The sequence below is a fragment of the Nycticebus coucang genome, chromosome 12 (assembly GCF_027406575.1).
Source record: "Nycticebus coucang isolate mNycCou1 chromosome 12, mNycCou1.pri, whole genome shotgun sequence".
NCBI classification, from domain to species: Eukaryota; Metazoa; Chordata; class Mammalia; order Primates; family Lorisidae; genus Nycticebus; species Nycticebus coucang.
In genome coordinates this window covers 43,678,739-43,696,596 of record NC_069791.1, presented here as the reverse complement: position 1 = coordinate 43,696,596, position 17,858 = coordinate 43,678,739, and the positions used below count along the sequence as shown (strand labels likewise).

At 40.1% G+C, this 17,858-nt stretch overlaps 1 protein-coding gene across 2 annotated transcripts in view; it reads right to left on the bottom strand.

Moving 5' to 3' along the window:
• Positions 1–7,674, bottom strand: part of EPS8 (epidermal growth factor receptor pathway substrate 8) — a 167,888-nt gene extending 160,214 nt beyond the window's left edge. The window contains exon 1 of one of the 2 annotated variants that reach the window (XM_053555723.1): positions 7,282–7,674. The gene's annotated coding sequence lies outside the window, so the exon portion shown is untranslated. The remainder of the gene's footprint in view (positions 1–7,281) is intronic. The other variant, XM_053555725.1, reaches the window with a different exon arrangement.
• Positions 7,675–17,858: the final 10,184 nt, after the last annotated feature.

Genomic DNA, 17,858 nt, shown 5'->3' with positions numbered 1-17,858 from the left:
CTAGAAATGACGAAAAAAATCATAAAAAGTTAAGTGTGTCATGAATGCATAAAATACATGTACATACTAGTCTATTTTATAATTTACCACAGTAAAATACATAAAAATCTTCTACAAAAAGTTAAAATGTATCAAAACTTATGCACACACTATACACGGCACCATTTGCAATCAAGAGAAATGTAAACAAACATAAAGATGCAGTATTAAATCATAACTACATAAATTAACTGTAGGACATAATATGCTACCCTGATAATGTCATAGCCATCTCCTGTTGCTGTGATGAGCTCAAAAACTACAAGTATCTGCTTAAAACACTGTGTGATACTAACCATCTCCACATGAGTAGTTCATCTCTCCAGTAAATTGCCTATCAGAGTAAAAAGTAATCTCTCACAGTGCTTGCATATTTTCACCATGTTTAGTGCAATACCGTAAACCCTGAATAACACCATAGGACCCACATAAACTGCCACTAGTGATGCTGGAAGAGCTCCCACAAAGCAGAAAAAAGAAAAAGCTGAATTTCTTGATATTTACCACAGACTGAGGTGTACAGCTGTGGTTACCCATCATTTCACACAGATGATTCATCTTGTAAACAGACAACATAAATTACTGTATAAATATAGTACAGTACTATAAATTACAATACCAAGAAATACAGTACAGTCCTATAAATGTTTTTCTCTTCCTCACAATTTTAACATTTTTTCTCTAGCTTACTTTATTGTAAGACTATAGTCTATGATACATATAACATACATATATGTGTTAATCAACTATTTATGTTGTTAGTAAGGTTTCCAGTCAATAGTAGGCTTAACAGAGAAAATGGGAAAGATAGGGGTCTTTGGGGAGTCAAAAGTTATACGTGAATTTTCAACTGCACAGGGGCTAACCCCTAAACCCTGTGTTGTTCAAGAGTCAATTGTACTTAAAAAAGCCACTTGAGGCAGGAATAGTGGCATGGTTCCATAGAGTTAAGTCTCGGGTTTCTAGACGGTACAAGTACCTACATCATCCACCTCTTTCCAATATACATCCTTCAAATTCCTATTCCAGATCATTTCTGTAGAAAATCAAATATTACTAATTATTTCCTGTGGTAAAATCTAAAAGAACTGACTCTGTACTAACAATTCCATTTTCACAAAAAAATCTCTGAGCTGGTAATGAAGAGGGAAATGAATTTCATACAATATCTAGGAACCAATCTCAGCACACAGTGTATGCTGTATCACATATCACTTTCCAAGTAATTTCTCAACTGTTTATACTAAGCAACTTTGCAAGGTATGTAAAAAAAAAGAAAGAAATCATTTCTATTCTAAAACTAATTTATATATAGTATAATCCATTGACGTAAAAATCACATTTACTTGTGCTGGTACAACTAGAAATCCACAAAAGTTAATCTAGACACAGACCTTATACCTTTAACAAAGGTAACTCAGAATGAATCACAAGTCAAAATATAAAATACAAAACTTCTAGAAAAGAAAAAAAAAGGACAAAATCTAGGTGGTCTTGGTGACAAGTCTCCATATACAACACCAAAAACCTACTCATGAACTTGAAAAGCTTGCCTTATTAAAACTAGAAATCTGCTCTGAAAAAGACCCTACTAATAAAAAACACAAGTCAGACCAGGAGAAAATATTTGCAAAACACATGTATGATAAAGTGTTTGTATATGGAATATATAAAGACCTATTATTACTAAACTATAAGAAAACAAGCAGGTACTGGGCACTGTGGCTCCTAGCATGCTAGATAGGCTGAGACAGGAGGCACGCTTGAGGCCTAGAGATCAAGACTAGCCTGAGGAACATGGCAAGACCCCCATTTCTACTAAAAATGAGAAAAATTATCCAAGCATGTTGGCACACACCTACAGTCCCAGCTACTCAGGAGGCTGAGGCAAGAGAATCACTTGAGACCAGGAGTTTGAGGTTGTAGTGAGCTGTGATGACACCACGGCACTATAGCCAGGTGAGGCTCTGTCTTAAAAGAAAAAAAGACAACAACCCCACTAAAAAGTGGGTAAAATATCTGAACAGACATCTTACCACAGAAGATACGCAAATGGAACACAGCACATGAAGTGTTAACATGTCACTAGGAAATAGAAAATTAAAACAACAGTGACCTATTACAGTGCACCTAAGAATAGATAAAATCCAAAAGCATTGACAAAAATCAAACAGTAGCAAGGATGTGGAACAACAAGAACTCACATTCACTGCTGGTGAGAACACGTAAGTACAGCCATCTTAAAAAATAGCTTAGCAATTTATTTTTCTCTCTCTTTTTTTAATTTTGACACAGTATCACTCTGTTGCCCAGGCTACAGTGCTGTGGCAGCATAGCTCACAGCAACTTCAAACTCTTGGGCTTCAGAATCTTCTTGCTTCAGTCTCCTGAGAGGCTAGGACTACAGGTGTGCACCACCAACCACATTGAGCTAGCTTTTCTATTTTTAGTAGAGATGGCGTCTGCTCTTGCTCAGGCCAGCTTTAAACTCCTGAGCTAAAGCAATCTACCCATCTTGGCCTCCCAGAGTGCTAGGATTACAAACATAAGCCACCACACTGGCAAGTTTAGCAATTTTTTACAAAGCTAACCACAATATTATCATATGATCCAGTAAAGATATCTAGGCATTTACCCAATTGATTTGAAAACTTACGTTTACCCAAAAACCTGAATATTCACAGAAGCTTTATTCATAATTGTCAAAAACTGAAACCAACTAAGATATCCTTCAATAGATGATAAACAAACTGTGGGACATTTATATAATGTAATATTACCAAGCTATTTTTTTTAAATGAGCTATTAAACAACAAAAAGACATGGATAAAGTTTAAGTACATATTAATAATGTGGAAGAAGTCAGTCTGGCCAGGCCACATGATGCCAATTACTTGACATCTGGAAAAGGCAAAACTATAGAGAAAGTGGAAAGATTTGTGGTTGTGGAGAAGGGCCGTAGGGGTGATAAGGTGAAGCACAGAGGACTTTTAATGTGTTGAAATTATTATACATGATTACTTTGATACTGTAATGATGGATACATCAAATTATTCATTTGTCAAAACCCATAGAACGTCATAAGACAAAGAATAAACTGTAACATATGTAAATATAAGAAAATCAAATCACGTGATCAAGAGATCTCAAAATAGTTTATAAGAAAAGAATCTAACTGTACTGTGTGTGACAATCTCACTAAAAGAGAGGAGGAAACATGCTTAGCTAGGTAACTTTAGAGAGGAGAAGATTTGGGAGACTAAAAGCAAGAGGAACGGCACATAAGCACTGCACTCTAGATGATAAAGTTGTTTCCCTGGGAGTGTAAGTTAACAATTCCAAAACTGCTCCACATGGCTTGGCACCTGTAACTCAGTGGTTAGGGCACCAGCCACATGCACCAGGGCTGGTGGATTCAAACCCCGCCCCAGCCTGCTAAACAAACAAAAAAACAGCCAGGCGTTGTGGCAGGTGCCTGTAGTCCCAGAAATCCCAGCTACAAGGGAAGCTGAGGCAAGAGAATCACTTGAGCCCAAAGTTTGAGGTTGCTGTGAGCCGTGACGCCAGAGCACTCTACCAAGGCAATATAGTGCGACTCTGCTCAAAAAAAAAAAAAATAAAAAATAAAAAAATAAAAACCCCACTTTACATGGTTAATGGAAAGGAATGAGTAAGCAAATGTTTGGCACATGGTGGAAGCCAGGTTTCTTCTCACTGTGGGCTTGAGTTTATAGATAAACAGGGGAGAAGGTTAAAACAATACACATCGTAATGGATCAGGGTTAGAGATATCAGAAATCGATTCATACGGAACTTAACAGGGACACACAGGGCTACATGGAAGCATGCACACATATAAATACATATAGGTATGTTCATATACATGGGTTCATATACACACTTTTCCCCCCTCTGTCATATGAGAAAGCCCAGAAGCAATAACACCCCAGTAGCAAAAAGAACACCTAGTATCTAGATCTTGGTTTCTAAAATAATTTCCCAACAAACAGAACCAAATTCCTTGGAGAAATCTCTGATTCCAGGACGGAGTTAGAATATATACAAAAATGAGCCTGGGGCATCTGATAGTACCAGAAAGTAAAGAAATGCTTCAAAAAACCCCAACTGTCATTACTGATGGCGGTAGGTCAAAGGGAGATAAGATCCAAGCAGGAACAATTTGAAGAACAAAATTAAATAGCACTGTATTATAACCCAAAGTCTGTGATATATATGCGTGGGTTCAGATCAAAATAAGTAATTTATTTACACAATAATTTACTCATGGTGTAACAGTACAGCATGGAAAGAATGAAAACAGGTAATAAAGACTGATAAACACCACCTCTGTCAAGCGAGGAAGATGAGTACTAACAGTGATAAATCATGTCAACAGTATGTACCCTTGATTTGATACGTTGAAAATGACGCCTTACATCTGTGCTTTTCCTATCAAAAATCTATAAACACATTCTAACCGTAAAAAAAAAAAATTCAGACAAATTCCAATGGCTAGCCATTCTGCAAAATACTTGACCAGCACTCCTCCAAATTGTGGAGGTAATCAAAAACATGGAAAATATAACGAGGTGACAGACAAAAGGAGTCTAAGGAGACAACACCACTAAATGTAATGTGATATCCTGGATTACAGGATACTGGAAGCAGAAAAGGAAATCAGATAAAAACTAAGTAAACAAAAATAAATGTATTATTATTAAATGATCAACTTTAATTATTAATAATATACTAATACTGTTTCAATACTAATATGTTAGTAAAGAGGGAGGCTGGTACTATGGGGGTATATGGAAAGTCACTGTACTTTTTCTGCACTTTTTCTGTAAATCTAAAACTGTTTTTTAAAATCCCATTGAGGAATGTATCTAGAAAACACTGAAGAGGTTGTAGTAAAACAATGATGTTCCTCACACTTCCTTGCAGCATATATTCAACTTAAAATGTTTGTAACTATTCCATTACAGAATTTTTCTTAAGAAAATATTTCAATCACTAACAGCTGCAAACTACTTCATGCTGTAATTCCCAGCAGGAACATACTACAGCCAGAGTACTTTAACAGAAGTTCCACTCTTTACACTTACATACCTCTACAATGTCTCAAAGTTAGTAACCTATCATTAACTTACATTGTTTTGTGCTGATCAAGTAACTACCAGGTATGTTGAACACAACTCAGAAAAGCTAAATTTTATATAAGTCAAATCTGTGCTAAATTACTCATCCAACAGAAATTCAACCATCAGCAAAAGAGAGAACTTTAAAAAAAGTTATCTCGTATTCTGGATACTATGTTTTCTTACACAGACCAAGGTTCATATGAGCTGCTGCAGAATTAAAACAGATAAATAAAGGTAAGAGGCAAGTCTGAAAAAAAAAAGCAGTGGGGGAAAGGGTGTGTAGTACATAGTGTAAGAAAAAGACTAAGATTTGAAATGTAGCAAAAAATACTGAAAGCAAAGATAAGAAAGCCTGTGTCTTGGCACAAAGACTGAAAAGAGTCAGCCTGTAGGTAACAACTTGAAAGCAGGGAAATGCTGGAAATAAAAACAAAGTGAAATTAGATATTAGGTTGCTGATAAGAAGAAAAAGAAACATCCACCCTACCCACAGTTTAACTTAAAGTGCTCCTCTTTATTAACAAAAGACTGCAAATTACTATAATGATGCACAATGACATTGGGAAGTGGGAAAAAATTACAAAGAGAATGCATCAAATATTGTGAACACAGTGGTTATCTTAGGATAGTGGAAGTAAAAGCAAGTTTTACTTTTTGTTTTTTCCTACTGTGAAGTGAATGGCTTGTGTTTCTAAAATAATTTCAAAAGGCACCTTGCAAATAGTGTTTGTATTTTGCACAAAAGGCATTCTATAAACACTATTATGATACACTTGTGATACCTTCTACTCTTTATGTGTCAAGCTGGTTGAGTTTTAACTTGCAAATTTTAAGTGTAGACCCATGACCCCAAATTTTCCAAACCAGCAACTTAAGAACTACAGCAATATGCCCAGAAAATTCTGATCTCAAATAAAAAACCTATACTAGGTGTGAGAGGATGACATTGACTTTAATTTCAAGAGACTCCTTACCATATGATTTGCATACCAGCGCATACTTCCCAGAACCTGAGGCTCTTAGAATAGAATCCTTTCAACGAAAATACATTAGAAGCAATACACAACACAGTTACTTTGAAGGGTTTTTTTGTGTTTTTTTTTAATACAAATAAGTCTTTCCAGAATCCTAACTCTCCTATCTCTCAAAAATGACAAAGCCAAAAATCAAATTATTTACACACATCTGAAGTCAAATTGAAAGTGAACTCATCCTATTAGCTATTTTACCTATTTCCTTTATTATATGAAGGAAGAACTGAAATCTTCAAAATAGGAGCAGTAACACATTTCACAGAAACGTATTTTGTAATGGAGGGTTTGAGGTCCTCACGCTTTGCCGCTCTAGGTGTCTGTGGATTTCAGATCCTAATACCACCGCGTCCTGCCCCCAGCGAGATCCCAGTACTGTGAGTACTACAAGAAAAGAAGGATTTGACACTGCATAAGAACAATTGGTGCAAAAACGCTGCACAAAGGCAATCCTGGAAAGTAAAAAAGACTGAGAGCATATGAGAAAAAGCAGGGTCTGGTGGGGAAACCCCCTACAAACACATTAACTGACAATGGCAGGAGAAAGGTCGATTCCCCGAAAGTAAAAAGGTGAGAAAGTGGAGCCAGCTAAGAAAGGAAAGTCAACAGCCAATAGAGACTGACAACTATTCAAAAACAATGAGCTATCTTAATTTAAGTCTACGATGGTGGGACCGTGTCCCAAAGGGTCATCTTTGAAAAGAACCCCACCATTGGGGGCGGGGGGTAGGAAAAGAAGCTCTCAATCCCCAAGTCCAAGATAATAAGCCGTGATCCGGATCGGCGGTCTGCGGTCGCCCCGGGACCAGATAAGCTCAGGTGTGACTGCGGAAGCTCAGGGCACCGCGACGGCGGCAGGGACGCGGCGCGCCCCTCGGCCCGCCCTCCCCGGGCAGCGGCGCCCTCGCACACCTGGCTGCCAACACCAGTTGAAAGCAAAGTGAATGAGGCGGACCGCGGCGCCTGGCAGCGCTCGCGATCCAGGCACACAAAGGCGGATTTTTAAAATAAAGGGAGAGTCCACGCCGGCGGAGCCCCCGACCGGCGCCTTTCACCGAGGGGGCTCTTACCTCGGATCCGCCCTCGGGGCCGCAGCTTTCCCCCGAGGCGCCGAAAGCCCAGACGAGGTGGGAGGCGGCCGGGAGGAAGTCCCCCAACCGGAGCCGCCCCCTCCACGTCCTCTGCGAGCCGTCCAGCCGCCTCGCACGCGGAGCTGAAGAGAAGCGACCTCCGGGCGAGCTCCGCGCCGGCCTCGCGCGGGGCGAGACCGCCTGGCTGGCCGCAGCCTGTGAAGTCTGGAGCCGCCCGCCCGCTCGCGGCCAGCGCCAGACGCGCGCCGCGCATGCCCAGTGCCCGCTCGAGGAGCGGGCGGGAGAGCGCGCGCCGCGCGGCCGGAGCGGGCTCCGCTCTCCGGGTCTTGCCGGCAGCCGGGTCGCGGAGTCGCCGGTGGACTCCAGCGCTGAGGGCGAGGCGGCCGGCGAGGCCGGGTGGGCGGGAGGGCGGCCCGGCCGTGGGAGGCCGGGCGCGGCGCCAAGTTATCAAGGCCGCGATCAAAGTCGGACCAAGGTTCCGAGCCGGCGGCGGGTTTCCAGAAGTGCCCTGGCAGGACGGACGAGCAGCCGGCCGGCGCGGGCAGGGACTGGAGCGTGCGGGGAGGGTCGCCCCGGACCTGGGTTGCTGCCCCGGGCGGGGGAGCGCTCGGGTTACCACGCCCTGCGTCCTGGGGCGCAGCTGGAGGCCACTGTCCTACGGCACTAAACCTGCCACCAGCCAGCCTTCGTCTTCCTTCTATGTTCCTGCTTTTGTCGCTTCCCCCCGCCTTTTGGCTCCCGAAGCCGTGGGGGTAAACTGGAGGTACCCCAGGGCCTCCAGCTGCCTGTCCTTGGCTCCAGCCAACAAGCCCAGACCCGCCTCGCACGGCTGCCCTGCAGCCTTTTTTTTTTTTCTGGCTCTTGCCAAAAGCCACATGTGGTTTGAAATAGTGGCAGCGTCTTTCACTATGTGCCCCTCTTACCTTAACCAGGACTCATCACCTCCTCCCAGAGTAGCTCACAGGACCACTAAATGATAAGTCCGTCTAATCGTGAAAATCATTACTTTCTCACTCTTTAAACAACTCAGTTGTCCTGGCTGCTCCCTCTCTCCTCCTTCCCAGTGTCTTAACTTCAAAGTTAATTGACTTCCAGAAGTCAACGAAAGACTGTAATTAAATTTGGTTAAAATAGATTGGACCTGCTTGCTTTGTGAAGCCATTAAAAGCTGTGCTCTATCAGTGCCTGTAGAGGGGAGGGATGAGATAACAGGCCAGGATGGAAATTAAAACCATAATGTTAAATAGAGGACATGTTAGGTCCAGTCCCCTATCTTGAGTAGGAATCCTCTCTCCAATATTTCCACCAGACCGCTATACACTTGAACATATCCAATGTTGTAAATCTATATTTTTATCAGTGTTATGTGTAACCTTAAGTGTTGACTATTTGCCCATGGCAGGAACTAAAAAATGGGATAGGCTTTATTATATTTAGCATGTTAGGAAAATGAATGTTAAAAGTTTCCTTCTTTTTGCCAAAGCCAGTGGTGACACCAGAATTAAAATCCAGGTCTGCCTAACTCCAAAGCCTGTATCATTTCCTGTCTGAATATCAAATTAATTAACCTTGACTTATACCACTGGTTCTGGTTCTGTCTCTAGGAACTACACACAATTAAGCACATTTCTTGTAGACATTGCAAACCTTGAAAAGAGTTGAAGGAAACCATTAAGTAACCACTCTGAGATCTTCTAATAGTTTCCTCTTCTTCAAAATTTCTTTTTTGAGGAGAACAATCCAAGATGGCAGCCAAGTAACAGCTTCCCTGCAACAGGGCACGGTGAGTCTGGGGAGATAAGGCATCCCTGGCTGGTAGTATCTGCCTATAATCATCCCTTTGAGGATACAGGGAGTCAGCAAGGGACTTATGGACCCCAAGAGAATGACAAAAACAGTGGAAAAATGGCAAGTGGTTGCGCGTGTTCCATCCACCTAATCCCGCTGGCAGCTGTAAGTATAAGCAGCAGTGAGACTGCAAACTGGAAAGGCCTTACCTGTGAACTGTTTTGGTGTTTTTTTGGACTTGGCACTCAGTTAAACTGCTTTGGGGAAAGATTGAGCAGGAGTGCGGAGAACTTTGGGCATTATCTAGGGCCCCAGACTGAGCCACTAAGCCAGATGGAGCAAATAGTGTTTGGTTGTGGGCTCAGGGAGCCATTGTGAGAGAATGCCCCGGCAAGCTCTGCCCTCAGGGTCCCAGAGCAAGGATCAGGTGGGAGCTAGTAACCTAGTGACTGAGTAGCCTAAAGGTGGGGACTGAGCTGCCTTATAGCCTTAACCGTCAAGGGCAGAGTGAGACCAGTTTTGGCACACTGGAGCCTTGGGCTGTTGCCCTGGGTGGAGTGCCGTGGCGTCACAACTCATAGCAACATCAAACACCTGGGCTTGGCACTGCCTGGACCTCCGTAAGAGCTGCACCACAACCCACGACCCATGCCCACCAGGCGTCTGTATGCCCTGACCAGGAACTGCGGAAGTCGCGCAACCCTGCGTCCTCCCTCCTGTACCCTCCCTGCCTCCACCTGGCCTGCTCATCTGGCCAGGGACTCTGGTAGCCGCCTGCCCTCTGGAGCCCTCCCTGCCTCTGCACAGAGCCCTTCTCCTAGCCAGAGACTGCTGGAGCCCTGGGCTCTCTGATCCAAAGTCACTGGGCACCAGGCACTCCCAGAACCGTGTGCACCACTTCCCGCCCTGTTGCTGGATTGGGTGTGTCACACTCCAGAGCTGCTTCCACAACCAGAACTCCCTGGCTGGGACAGCCCCAGAGGAACTACACAGGGTCACTGCCTACAAAGATCCAGCAGCAATAGAGTGATCCCACTGACATCTAATCTTGACAGACACCTCCCCAACTCTGAGGACAGACAGAGGCAATGGTGAAAAATAATCATGAGGTGAAATCAACAGAAAAACTCTGGCAATATGAATAATCAGAGTAGATCAACTCCCCCAAGGATCAATGGGGCAGATACAGCACAAGATTCCATGCACAAACAAATAGCTGAAATGTCAGAAATCAAATTCAGAATCTGGAATTAAGATAGAATTAGAATTCCAAGCAGTAACCCAAAAGATATCTCAAGAATTCAAAGACCAAATGACCAAAGATTTTGACACATTGAGACAAGAAGTTTCAGCCCTCAAAGATCTAAGAAACACAGTAGAATCCCTTAGTAACAGAATGGAGCAAGCAGAAGAAAGGATGTCTGACATTGAAGACAAAGCTTTCCAAAGCTCCCAAACTCTCAAAGAGGAAGAGAAATGGAGGGCAAAAATAGATCACTCTCTCAGACAGCTCTGGGATAATTCGAAGAAAATCAATATTCTTCTTTATAGGGATCCCCAAAAGTGACAAAGTGGCTTCACAAGGCACAGAGTCTCTTCTCCATGAGATTATGAAAGAGAAGTTTCCAGACATGCCAAGAGATTCTGAAATTCAGATAGCAAACAGTTTCAGAACTCCAACACGACTCAACCCAAATAAGACATCCCCCAGACACATCATAATCAATTTCACTAAAGTTAATAAGAAGGAGAAAATTCTGAAAGCAGCCAGATGAAAGAAAACCATCACCTACAAGGGCAAAAATATTAGAATAACTGCAAATCTCTCTGCTAAAACCTTTCAAGCTAGAAGAGGATGGTCATCGACTTTTAATCTCGTAAAACAAAATAACTTTCAATCCAGGATCCTGTACCCAGCTAAACTGAGTTTCATTTATGACACAGAAATTAAATACTTCAATGACATTCACATGTTGAAGAAATTTGCCATAACTAAACCAGCTCTCCAGGATATTCTCAGACCTATCCTCCATAAAGACCAGCATAATCCTCCACCACAAAAGTAAACCCACCCAGAAAATTTTGATCAAATTCCAACTTCCACAGTTGCAAAAGGATTAAAAATGTCCACCGGACTCTCTAAAGGCTTATCAATATTCTCAATTAATGTGAATGGTTTAAATTGTCCTCTTAAGAGGCACAGTTGGCTGACTGGATACAAAAACTCAAGCCAGATATCTGCTGCATACAAGAGTTGCATCTTACATTAAAAGACAAATATAGACTCAAGGTGAAGGGATGGTCATCTATACTCCAGGCAAATGGAAAGCAGAAAAAAGCAGATGTTGCAATCCTATTCGCAGATGCAATAGGCTTTAAACCAACCAAAATAAGGAAGGATAAGGATGGACACTTCATATTTGTTAAAGGTAATACTCAATATGATGAGATTTCAATTATTAATATTTATGCACCCAACCAGAAAACACCTCAATTTATAAGAGAAACTCTAACAGACATGAGCAACTTGATTTCCTCCAGTTCCATAGTAGTTGGAGATTTTAACACCCCTTTAGCAGTGCTGGATAGATCCTCCAAAAAGAAGCTAAGCAAAGAAATTTTAGATTTAAACTTAACCATTCAACATCTGGACATAACAGATATCTACAGAACATTTCATCCAAACAAAACTGAATACACATTCTTCTCATCAGCCCACGGACCATACTCCAAAATCGACCACATCCTAGGCCACAAATCTAACCTCAGCAAATTTAAAAAAATAGAAATTATTCCTTGCATCTTCTCAGACCATCATGGAATAAAAGTTGAACTCAATAAAAACAGGAACCTGCATACCCATACAAAAACATGGAAGCTAAACAACCTTATGAAGGATAGATGAGTTATAGACAAGATTAAGAAGGAAATCACCAAATATTTGGAACAAAACAACAATCAAGACACAAATTATCAGAACCTCTGGGATACTGCAAAGACAGTCCTAAGAGGGAAATTTATAGCACTGCAAGCCTTCCTCAAGAAAACGGAAAGAGAAGAAGTTAATAACTTAATGGAACATCTCAAGCAACTGGAGAAGGAAGAACACTCCAACCCCAAACCCAGCAGAAGAAAAGAAACAACCAAAATCAGAGCAGAATTAAATGAAATTGGAAACAAAAGAATTATACAACAGATCAATAAATCCAAAAGTTGGTTTTTTGAAAAGATCAATAAAATAGATAAACCTTTGGCCAATCTAACCAGGAAAACAAGAGTAAAATCTCTAATTTCATCAATGAGAAATGGTAACAATGAAATAACAACAGACCCCTCAGAAATTCAAAAAAATCCTCAACAAATACTATAAGAAACTCTACTCTCAGAAATATGAAAATCTGAAAGAAATTGACCAATACCTGGAAGTACGCCACCCACCAAGACTTAGCCAGAACGAAGTGGAAATGTTGAACAGGCCTATATCAAGTTCTGAAATAGCATCAACTATACAAAATCTCCCTAAAAAGAAAAGGCCAGGACCAGATGGCTTTACATCAGAATTCTGCCAAACCTTTAAAGAAGAACTAGTACCTACATTACTAAACCTCTTCCAAAATATAGAAAAAGAAGTAATATTACTCAACACATTCTACAAAGCAAACATCACCTTAATCCCCAAACTAGGGAAAGACCCAACAAGGAAAGAAAATTATAGACCAATATCACTAATGAATATTGATGCTAAAATACTCAATAAGATCCTAACAAACAGAATCCAACAACACATCAAAAAAATTATACACCACAACCAAGTGGGATTTATCCCAGTGTCCCAAGGCTGGTTCAATATACGTAAATCTATAAATGTAATTCAGCACATAAACAACCTAAAAAATAAGGACCATATAATTCTTTCAGTTGATGCAGAAAAAACTTTTGATAATATCCAGCATCCCTTCATGATCAGAACACTTAAGAAAATTGGTATAGAAGGGACATTTCTTAAACTAATAGAGGCCATCTACAGCAAACCCACAGCCAATATCGTATTGAATGGAGTTAAATTGAAATCATTTCCACTTAGATCAGGAACCAGGCAAGGTTGCCCATTGTCTCCATTGCTCTTTAACATTGTATTGGAAGTTTTAGCCATTGCAATTAGGGAGGAAAAGGCAATCAAGGATATCCACATAGGATCAGAAGAGATCAAACTTTCATTCTTCGCAGATGATATGATCGTATAACTGGAAAACACTAGGGATTCTACTACAAAACTTTTAGAAGTGATCAAGGAATACAGCAATGTCTCAGGCTACAAAATCAACACCCATAAATCTGTAACCTCTATATATACCAACAATAACCAAGCCAAAAAAACAGTCAAGGCCTCTATTCCTTTCACAGTACTGCCAAAGATGATGAAATATTTGGGAGTATACCTAACAAAGGATGTGAAAGATCTCTACAAAGAGAACTATGAAACTTTAAGAAAAAAATAGCTGAAGATGTTAACAAATGGAAAAACTTACCATGCTCATGGCTGGGAAGAATCGAAATTGTTAAAATGTCTATACTACCCAAAGCAATATATAATTTTAATGCAATTCCTATTAAAGCTCCATTGTCATATTTTAAAGATCTTGAAAAAATAATTCTTTGTTTTATATGGAATCAGACAAAAGCTCGAATAGCCGAAACATTACTCAGCAATAAAAATACAGCAGGAGGAATCACGCTACCAGACCTGAGACTGTACTATAAATCGATAGTGATCAAAACAGCATGGTATTGGCACAAAAACAGAGAAGTAGATGTATGGAACAGAATAGAGAACCAAGAGATGAATCCAGCTACTTACTGTTATTTGATCTTTGACAAGCCAGTTAAAAACATTCAGTAAGGAAAAGATTCCCCATTTAACAAATGGTGCTGGGTGAACTGGCTGACAACCTGTAGAAGATTGAAACTAGACCCACACCTTTGACCATTAACTAAGATTGACTCTCACTGGATAAAAGATTTAAACTTAAGACATGAAACTGTAAAAATACTTGAAGAAAGTGCAGGAAAAATTCTTGAAGGCATTGGCCAAATTCCTGCCAAATCCCCAGGCAATTGAAGCAGTATCAAAAATACACTACTGGGACATGAGCAAACTAAAAAGCTTCTGCACAGCCAAGAATATAGTAAATAAAGCAAGCAGACAGCCCTCAGAATGGGAGAAAATATTTGCAGGCTATATCTGTGATAAAAGTCTAATAACCAGAATCCACAGAGAACTCAAATGTACTAGCAAGAAAAGAACAAGTGATCCCATCTCAGGGTGGGCAAGGGACTTGAAGAGAAACTTCTGTAAAGAAGACATACACATGATCTACAAACACATGAAAAAAAGCTCATCATCCTTAATCATCAGAGAAATGCAAATCAAAACTACTTTGAGATATCACCTAACCCCAGTAAGTGTAGCCCATGTAACAAAATCCCAAAACCAGAGATGTTAGCGTGGATGTGGAGAAAAGGGCACACTTCTACACTGCTGGTGGGAATGCACACTAATACGTTCCTTTTGGAAGGATGTTTGGAGAATACTTAGAGACCTAAAAATAGACCTGCCATTCGATCCTATAATTCCTTCCTTAGGTTTATACCCAGAAGACCAAAAATCACAATATAACAAAGACATCTGTACCAGAATGGTTATTGCAGCCCAATTCATAACTGCTAAGTCATGGAAGAAACCCAAGTGCCCATCGACCCAAAAATGGACTAGCAAATTGTGGTACATGTATACCATGGAATATTATGCAGCCTTAAAGATGGAGACTTTACCTCTTTCATGTTTACATGGATGGAGCTGGAACTTATTCTTCTTAGCTAGTATCTCAGGAATGGAAGAAAAAGTATCCAATGTACTCAGCCCTACTATGAAGCTAAATTATAGCTTTCACATGAAGGCTAAAACCCAACTATAGCACAAGACTATGAGGAAAGGGCCAAGGGAGGGGAAGAGAGGGGGGAGGTTAAAATGGAGGGAGGGTAATATGGTGCATCTTAGAATGGGTACAGGCAAAATTTACTAAAGGCAGAATACAAATGTCTACATACAATAACTAAGAGAATGCCATGAAGGCTACGTTGAACACTTTGATGAGAATATTTCAGATTGTATATGAAACCAGCACATTGTACCCCTTGATTGCACTAATGTACACAGCTATGATTTAACAATAAAAAATAAAATAAAATAAATTTTCTTTTTTGTCTTTCCTGTGTTCCTCAAATAACATAATGAACCTTCATAATGACACTTCAGGAATGCGCTTTGGTTTTCTTTTTCTTTTTTAATTTTCTTCCCTAAATTGTGCACTCAGAGCAGAATACAACAGTGAGCCAAAAATTTAGTCCTGAGGTGATCAGCAGCCCCTTGGATTCAAGCATACCCTTCCAGCAGGGCATCCCAAACCTGTATTAGGCTTTCCTTTTAGCAAACACACTACCTAAAATCAAGAAAAACACCTGAACCTACAACTTACATCATCTATACTTTTATAATTCTATATAGCTAAGCCTTAATTTTTTTCTTTTGTCCTTCTTAAACTTCATTGTGTCTGTTTTAGGACATGATTTCAAATAAATAAAATTATAACATCTCTAAAGTTAAGAAATATGCTTTCTCTGTCTACAGTTAAGTCAAATAAAAAACAATAACACAACAACTTTTAAAAAGGAGCTTCATAGCCTGTGATACTGTGAAATGTGTATCTGGTCTTTGTCCCATTTCCAGACACATGGCTCTTAAAATGTTTGGAATCTCCAAAATGATAAATATCCTCTTGTATGTTACTTCAGGATCTGGGTTGGTTTTAGGAAAGACCGAGGCATGATTAGAGGGTTGAGACTTTCAGCTCCAATTCTCAACCTCAAGGAAAGCGAGACGGGCTGAACATTTAGTTGATTACTAGTGGATGGTGACTAATCATCATCCCTGTGTAATGAAACTTCCATAAAAACTCAAAAGGACAGGGTTGTCCTGAGCTTTTAGGATAGTGGGACATGAATAGCCAAACCACTTGGAAGTTCCTGGATGACAGTGCCCTGGAGAGCCCCACATCCCTTGGTCAACACTTCTCCCTGTGACCTCTTCATATACGTCCTTTGTACAGCCTTTATAATAAACCAATAAATGTATTTCCCTGAATTCTGTGAGCTGTTCTAGCTAATTAATTAACTCAAAAAAATGGGTCATGAGAACCCCATTTTCTAGTTGATAAGTCAGAAGCACAGGTAAAATAGCCAGGGCCTTGCCATTGGCAACTGAAGTTGAGGGTGGTCCTGTAGGAATCCGATACTACCTCCAGTTAGAAAGTAGTGTCAGAAATGAATTAATTTAAAGGATGTTTAGCTGGTGTCTGCTACAGAATTGACTGGTTATTTGTGATGAGAAATCTACACATATTTCTTGGTAATTAGAAATCACAGAAGTATAAACACTTTGGTTTGTTTTTTCCCCTATATTCTCAGACAGATCACCACTGAAAATGAACTTCCAGAGAATAGTTATTTATTAACCAATACTTTCCAAACACTTTAGTGGATGTAATCATACTATAACCAACATCAATTTCATGAAGGTTTTGTAAGTGCTTTGCTAAAATGAAAGTCATTGTCTCCAAACATGTCTAAATCTACCAGGCCAAATAACTCTCACTGTCACTTTTTTAAGTGACACTAGTTAAACAGGATCTCATTCAAATCAACTCATTCTAATATCAGTGATCCCTACCATCTTTTCTAAGTACCTAAAACCATTGCTAATAATATGGTTGATCCTTTTACCAGGAGTTGATGTCAAACTTTCCTATTTATAGTGCCAATATAAGATTTTCTTTTTGAAAAATCTCATTTGTTGGGTAGCACCCATAGCTCAGTGGGTAGGATGCCAGCTGCATACACCCAGGCTGGTGGGTTTGAACCAGGCATGGCCAGCTAACCAACGACAACTGCAACAAAAAAATAGCCGGGCATTGTGGTGGGCGCCTGTAGTCCCAGCTACTTGGGAAGCTGAGGCAAGAGAATTGCTTAAGCCCAAGAGTTTGAGGTTGTTGTGAGCTGTGATACCACAGCACTCTGTCGAGGGCAACATAGTGAGACTCTGTCTCAAAAAAAAAAAAACATATTTGTTAACATTGGCACATTATTGTATGAAAATAACATAGGCCATCAACTCATGAATGGATTAACAAATTGTAGTATACGTATATCATAGAATACTATGCAGCCAGAAAAAGATGGAGACTTTATGTTTACCTGGATGGAGCTGGAATAGTATAGTATCACAAGAATGGGGGGGGGGTATCCATTATACTCAATACTACTATGAAAATCAGCATATAATCATCTACACATTCATATGAATGGTAAAACATAACTCTAGTTCAGAAAGGAGGGAAAAGGAAGGGAAGGGGAGAGGCCGGGAGGATGGAGAGTATTTGGTGGGACCTCACCTAATGCACCTAATGTGCATAATTAAATGGTACATTTCAAAACTATTAAGAATAGAATATAAATGTCTTACCACAACGAATAAGTAAGCAAGGTGATGGTTATGTTCATCAGTTCCATATAAGCATTCCACACTGTATAGCAAATCAGCACATTCTACTCCATAAATGCATTAATATACATAGTTATGATTTAATAAAGGTAAATGGAAAAAAAATAAAATACCAGAGTGAAAATAAACATACAAAATTTTCAAATTAAAA